The sequence below is a fragment of the Papaver somniferum genome, chromosome 1 (assembly GCF_003573695.1).
Source record: "Papaver somniferum cultivar HN1 chromosome 1, ASM357369v1, whole genome shotgun sequence".
Lineage (NCBI taxonomy): Eukaryota > Viridiplantae > Streptophyta > Magnoliopsida > Ranunculales > Papaveraceae > Papaver > Papaver somniferum.
The window spans coordinates 9,940,950-9,948,964 of record NC_039358.1 but is presented as its reverse complement, the minus strand read 5'-3'; positions in this window follow the sequence as shown (position 1 = coordinate 9,948,964).

Here is an 8,015-nt window from a genome sequence, read left to right as displayed (position 1 = left end):
TACATATTTCAAAGTGATAAAGATTTCTTACCTATCGGAATGGCCAGAATTTTCAGCAACCATTTATCCGTCTCCCTCTTATCAAAGACAACAATAGCATCCCATGCTTTTTGCAAATCCGCACGTGACATTTGAAGATGTGTGTTCCCTGGACGAGGCCTTCGACCAGGACGAGGAGGCAGCCCAACTATTGACTTCTCTTTGGCACTTGACAATGTCATTTGTTCTAACCCTTGCAAAGAATCCACAGCAGTGGCAGTGCATGCAAAGTCAAAAACAGAAAATAGCAGGAGACGCTCCTCCTCATGATTATGCAGGAGTGATACAGGGATGAGCTTAGTAGGCACAGCCAGGCGAGAATAGAAAAACTCTACTTCAAGCTTCATAGCTTGATGATAAACCTTCCCCAGGACTTTACGCTCTTCGTCCGTCAAAGAGTTGCTAAGCCAATCAAGTAACTCCTCAGTTTGCACAGTTGAGGCCTGAACAGAAAAGCCAGGAGTTTAATTTAACCAAAGTGATTGAATGTGAAAACTCAAAAGGATCAATATCTGAAATCAGCATACCTCGAATTCATCAGAGGAGTATCTATCAATCCACATATTGAATCGGCGGGGTCGTTTATTACGTCTAGTGACTGGCTTAATAAGCTTAGCAAGCGTGGCAGAGACCCGCACACATGGCGTTATAGCACTAAGAACATGAGCAGCAATCTTCTAACTTCTCAGCTGGGCTCGGAATTTCAAGATGTACCATATCTAGATTACCAGACGCAGTGGCTAACAAGAAGTTAACGTATTTGGCTGTCACAGAGTGCTGAGTGGTATCTGCTGTAGGGTCTAAATCGCACTCCTGAAATGTAAAGGTTCTATTCACATTATTTAACAGAACCTTAAGTACTGCACGTATAAGAAATAAAAACAAGTATCACCTTAAACTTAGATGATGCAGTTCATATGAAGCCAATGTTAATTAATAGATATCCTTGATGCCCGGCTTTCGGTCTATCAACATTTTGGTTTCAGGCGTACATTTTTGATGTTAAAAGAGGCCAAAACATGTGCCTTAAGGGGTTTTTATTCTTAAAGGCGTTACAATAATCCCTACATATAACTATAATTTAAAGTGTCGAAGTTTAAAGAAAAAAAGGTGAAGGCTGTAGCATGCAAACAGTAGTAACAAAGTATGTTTGGTTTAATACGTATTCTTTTTTTTTTTGAAAAGCGGGGTTAAAATTGATAACTGGATGCCGAGGAGGCATAAATTACAGAGAATTACATGGAAAAAAAATAAAGATAAACAATACAGTATATAAACTAACAAGCATCATCTTAGGAGAGTTCATGCGCACGAACAATACATACACCAGCTTAATGCCATCCCAGTCACTTCGGATAAAGCTTTTCCTCCCACCTAGCCACCAGATCTTCAAAGTATAATCCACCGAACACTTTGGATGGAAGTCCCCACTGATACGAGAGCTTTGACCGCAATAATTGTGTCGGCTTCATTTTGGCTTTTATTATGGAAGAATCGTCTATTCCTCTCCAACCAGACAGCCCACCAGATAGCATGCGGAAGGCAATTCCAAATAAAGTTATGCCTGACATTAGGCCACTTTCTTGTCCACCCATCAATGCACATCCCTGTCGTGAAAGGCATCGCTGTATTCATTCCTGTGTATCTTAGAAAGTAGCTCCACACCTCATAAACAAAGGAACAATGAAGTAAAATGTGGCTGATAGTTTCCTCCTCCATGAGGCATAGCTTACATCTAATATCCGTTGTTGGTGGTACCACTGCTCGTCTTACCAATACATCCATAGTAGGTGAAGCATTCCATAGTGTAGCCCAAATGAAGAAGGATACTTTTGTAGGGATTATATCATTCCACAAAATATGGGGGTTTGTGAAGTGAATTTCTTCTTGGTATGCCTCCTCAATTTGAACATTGTAGCACGATTTAGCAGAGAACTCACCTGTAGCCGAGTGAAGCCAAACTCTACGATCCGGAATATTGGATATTATTTCTGCATTGCCAATATCATGCACCAATTGCACAACCTCTGCAATTTCTTCATCTTTCAGGTTCCTTTTGAGACCCAAATTCCAAGCTTTTAAATTTCTCAGTGGACTTCCCATTGATTAAAACCGAGAAATGTGTGGTCTTTAAGCAACCTTGAATCCACCTTCTCCATTTAGGACCAAAACCAAATCTATCTTGAATATAATCTAGACACCCCCAGTTCACTCTATCATACGCTTTCTCAATATCAATTTTACACACAAACCCCGCTTTTCCTGATCTCAACCTCGAGTCTATGCACTCGTTGGCCACGAGAACACTATCAAGGATCTGTTTGTCCTTAACAAACGCACTTTGATAGTGAGATATAATATCTGGAATCAACACCTTCAATCTGTTTGCTAGAGCTTTAGTAATAATCTTATAAACCCCCCCTATTAAGCTAATAGGTCTGAAGTCTTTAAAAGAAGAAGCTCCCGGTTTTGAGAATTGGCTTTAAGCTCTGAAGTTTCTTCGCAAATACAAAACTAGCCGAACCTTTAAACTGAAAACGATTCCACCAGAACCTTCACACTTCATAAAATGAATCTTCCAACAACCAATACTTTTCCATCCTATATGGGGACCTTGCAGTTCTCTGAGGACCACATTTTAATGTAATCGGTGCGTGGTCTGACGCCGGCCTCACCAACACTGCTTGTCTCATATCTGGATATATATTCATCCATTCTACCGAGAAAAGAAATCTATCCAACCTAGTTAAAGTGGGATTGAATTTCTTACTTGTCCAACTGTATTTTCCTCCACGGAGCGGAAGATCTACCAAATTTTCCTTGTTGATGAATTTGTTGAACTGCTTCATATCCTTCGTTCTTGAAGGTGGCTTATTTTTCTCCTCCGTCAGTCTAATACAATTAAAATCACCACCTAGAATCCAAGGGTAATTCCAATACCCTATGATGTCCCATAACTCATCCCACATTTCTTCCTTATTGCCTCTTCCAGTTGGACCATAAATATTGGAAAGGCTCCGGATTTTTCCATCACCCCTATTCTTAATAAGGATAGAAACAGAACAAGGACCTTGCAAATCATCAAAAAAGCTTAAAAAATTGAAACTCCCATTAACCCTAACCTAACAAATATCTTGTTCATGATATTCTTGCAACAAAACTGAATTTATTACAAACTTACTTGGATGAATGAAGCATGCCATTGGAGTTCTTGTGTGATAAAATTCCTCCTCTCCAAGATTGCAGCCTGTACATCCTCTTGCTGATCCTCTAAAGATTCTATCACTAAATCATAACTGAAGAGAAGTGCCAAAACCAAGACACACATGAGAAAATTCACTTGAACAAGAAACTTATAACATAAAATTCAGATAAGAAAAAGGAACTTACGCCTGTGGAAAAGCAATCAAGAAATGACCCCATTGCTTGATGTAATGATGAAAATCTCTCTGATGCAAATCTCCAGAAGCCAAACACACATTCAGAGGTGAGTATAAACAACACACAGCTTCTTCATAACAAAAAACTAGGTAAATCTTGAGAATTACCAAACCCTGATTGTGAGAATGTATAAGCCATTTCTTCTTGATACTTGTTCAATCACCAGAGAAGAAGAGAAGAAACTAGGGTTTCCTGATGAGTCTGGAGAAGTAATTTAGACAATGAGAGCAAGAACGTTACCAAGAAAGAGAAAGAGAGAGTTCTACTAAGTTGACAGTGATGGACTATTTATTGTCTGTTGTCAATAAGCTCTAGCAGTACGGTGTAAATAGAACGATATTTAACGAAAGATACGGGCGGGCAAATAGAACGGTCGATCATGAGCAACTTACCTGATTTTCTTTTATTTTGCTTATTTCGTCCACCTTGTGAACTTGCATCCGGACCGGAAGCGTGTAAATTGTTGCGTCCGGTATGCACCGTGGCACTGCTGCTCAGAAAACGACGGTTGAAATTGAACATGGCTTGCTAGGAGATGGTGGTAACAGAGGTGAGAGTTGAGTAGGATCGGTTGTAACAATCTATTCCTGAGCAATGCAAAGGGCAAATCGTTATATCCGGTTTGCACCGTGGCATTGATCGGGAATGGATTGTTTACCATTATCCATCCCAATAAGAGAAAACGGGAAATTATGAATTTCTCCATCCTGCACCGAACCATAAAAGTATGATATGAAATGAGATGAAATTATTAGGTTTTGATGAAAGGTGAGAAGAGAAATTATGAAAGGAACACGATTTCACACCGCATGACTTGAAAAATCAAAGAGAGAAGCTCGGGAATTTGAAGAACAAGAAAATGAAACTACCTAAAATGCAATGTTTAGTAATTGTATAACTTTTGTTCTTAAGTATTAGGCCTGTTAGTCATCCATAGTCTGACTGATTATATTCTTGTCTGACTTAGATCATCTGACTGAGTTAACTCAGACTAAATCAGTTTCAACTCACTGAGTTGACTCGTGTGACCATTTGACCAGGACTAGACCTTGGAAGGACGATGACCGTTATAGACTGTTAATTGACAGTTGGATTGGACCCTAGTTAATGGGTTTTAGTGACTTGGGCTTAGGAATAGTCTTTCTTAATTAGACATGTTGAACCCTTATGGTCTGATTTAACCTTTGATTCCTTTTACAAAGTTGTAGATACTCATAAGACATGGCTAATGGACTATAGAACCAACCTAATTCAATTAGTAAACCTGAGCTATGCTAAAGATAGATAAATAAAAGATGTAGAACCTTAAATGGGCCTAGAATCATTAGAAAGACTTGTATGATTCTTGTGTGAGCCTTTTGGCTAGTTTCTTAGACTTCTTGTGTGATTAACAGTTAGTTTATATTAACAACGATCGATTCAAAAGATGAACCAGTTTATCGTGGATCTCGAGGTAGGCGTGGCTTGTCATCAAAAGAGGTGGGAATACATTTGACTCTTTGGTAACCATTATTGTTTTCCTTTACAAAAGTTTATGTTTAACAAACTCATGTATTTCTGTTTGTGCGTTCTATGCATTGTTTAACTTGTTTTACGATAATTCTGTTGATTCTGTTAATCTTTCCATGGTTTGGAAAGGACCTGTAATGTGTTGTGGTCAATATGAATTGTTATGGGAAATAAGAATTTCCACGTGTGGTATATAGGATACGCTCCTTCACATTTATACCTAGAGCTTTTATGATATATTGGTCGACAGTTTGCGAGTTCGGAATTGTCGACATCCATATTTACGATTAGGTGTGGATTTGCGAGTTCGGAATTGCACAACCATAGTATACATTGTTTGAAGAAGGAGTTTTTCCATATACATGTTTGTTTGCTTATGTGAGGATATGCTCTTTCACATTTATATGTACATGAATTCAGCTTTTATGCTTATATCGGTCGACAGTTTGCGAGTTCGGAATTGTCGACATCCATATTTACGATTAGGTGTTGATTTGCGAGTTCGGAATTGCACAACCATAGTATACATTGTTTGAAGAAAGAGCTTGTCCATATTCGTGTTTATGTATCTCAGTGACTTGGTCACTATTTAATGTATGGGAAAAACATTATTGTTATTCTTAATCTTGTTTATGCTTACTTAGAAGTTAAATGTTAATTATTCCCACTTTCAGTTTTCAGAGACAGATCAGAGTTGCGCAGCGAAAGCCACAAGTGTTGACTCCATTAATTAGTTAACTTCTGCTATGTTTATTATGTTGTCTATTGTATTTGTAAACCAATTGACTATTGTATATGTATCATTTGAGATAAGTTCATATGTATATATTCTGAGAGGGGTTAGTTTTGGGATAAGTTTTGTAGCAGATTTCTTAATTGAATGTTTAAGTATTTGAATTAGATTCGTAGTGCCTCTTTATTTAGTTAATCTCTTGGATTAGTCAGCTGCTAGCTTATGGGGCGCTACAGTGTTGGTATCAGAGCTCACTATTAGATCTTATATGAGTGACAATAGGAATAACCAGTGTCAGTTAGTGAACTAGATTAGTTTAGAACTGGGTTGGGTTGTGAGATAAATCTTAATCACTAAAAACTATCTATAATTAAAAGAATTATTTGATTAATTGATTTGTTTGTTTGTAATGAAGTAAAAATTGTAGGGTACACCAATAGATTTAGATGATATGGATTTGAGAATAATTGATCTAAATAGTATGAACAGGTACACAATACAATACTAAAAAATAGTGAGATTAATATTATTTATAAATCTTGGAAGTCACATATAAACTTGTTAAGCACCTTGACTTACACGTAGGGTCAATAATTTATAACCACATAAATGTTAATAGTATTTTTGGGACTCAATAATATTTGTAAGAGTAGTTAGAATAATGGTTCGACCATCCATGTTAATAAGAAAATATTATAATAGTAATTAGAGATGATAATCAAAGTAATAATAATTTTAATAAAGTAGTTAGCATTTATTAATTAGTATCATATTGAGCTTAACTTAACTAAAATGTCAATGGGAGTATTTAACGATAAAGAAAAATAATGATTATGATTAAATCGCTACGGAAAATTGTTAACACTTACATATGGTCAAGTTTTATAAATTAAACTAATGAAAAATTAGGAATAGTTGTTTTGTATTTGAACTAGACGGTTAAGATAATACTTAAAATTTATAAAATAAAAAGACACTTGTTAGAATTCTTGTATCGAAATTATCTTTAGCCTAACAAAATGATCCAATAAATCATTATAATGAAACAAATATACATGAAGTAGTAATAATAGTATTCAGATGTTTAGTGTAATAGTAGAATTAAAGGAAAATAAATTCATATATTAATAGGATACTTTATAGTAATAGCAAAATCTAAAGACTATTAGGATATATTATAATTTCATGCAGATTCAAATTTAGATCATATTAAGTTACCAACGCCAACATATAACAAGATATAGTATATCGATTCAATCCGAACAATCTTTAAGTAAAAGTAGAATTATATTTACAAGATTAAGGCTTAGTGTGTAAGCCGGACTATCAACTTAAGAATAATGAGAATAATAATACAATTAATAATAGTATGCAAATAGATAGGCTGGTGGTAAATTTATAATGGATAATTTTGGGAAAACTTATATATATATGGTATTACAATAAAGTTAAAATTATGAAATATTATAAATTGGTGTAAAAATCGAATTGATATTATTTAATAAATAAATTTAGATGACTAAATTGCTTAAAATGATGTGAACTATTTATATATTCTACGAAGTAAATTTATCAGACTTACGCCAGTTACGATAAAAGTTGAGACTAATTAATCTTAATAAATAAATATTTAGTTAATCCAGCACTGGCGAATAGTGAAGGTTCTGTTTTCTCTGTTCGTAGGAACGCATTGTTGGGACTGGCCAACCTTGACAGGGCAACTGCATTCAGAGATGACTGATCATAGAAGCTTGGTATAATTCTTTAGGAAACCGATAGATATAATTTCACCTAGAAAGACTCATAGGAATCTCCCTTGTAATTTGAGACAGGTATTTTATAGAATAGAAAGTAGTGTAAGGAGTTTAAAGACTAAAACTTCTAGTTTTCCCAGTATATAAATTAGTGTAAGAAAATTTTGACTTCCCTATTTGATAGAATTTAAATCAACGTAGTTGAACCTAGAGCCACAAATTTTAATTATAGAAAGTCATATAGGTTTGTGCTTTGTTTCATGTTGTTTGCAGTTAGACTAGAGATGGGATGATTCTATAAGGTGGAGAGTTTTTGAAGACCAGAAGGATGCTTGATTTTCGAGGACGAAAATGTATAAGGTGGGGAGAATGTAAGGACCCTCAAGCTCGTCAACGCTATTAGACTAGTCAAGAGACGTCTTAGCCGTTAATTACTCGATTAGTGTAACACAAACGTTAATTAATAGGAATTAATCTAACAACGATTTAGCTACGAAACTAGTACTATTGAATAGGTCACGGAAAATTGTGTAGAATGG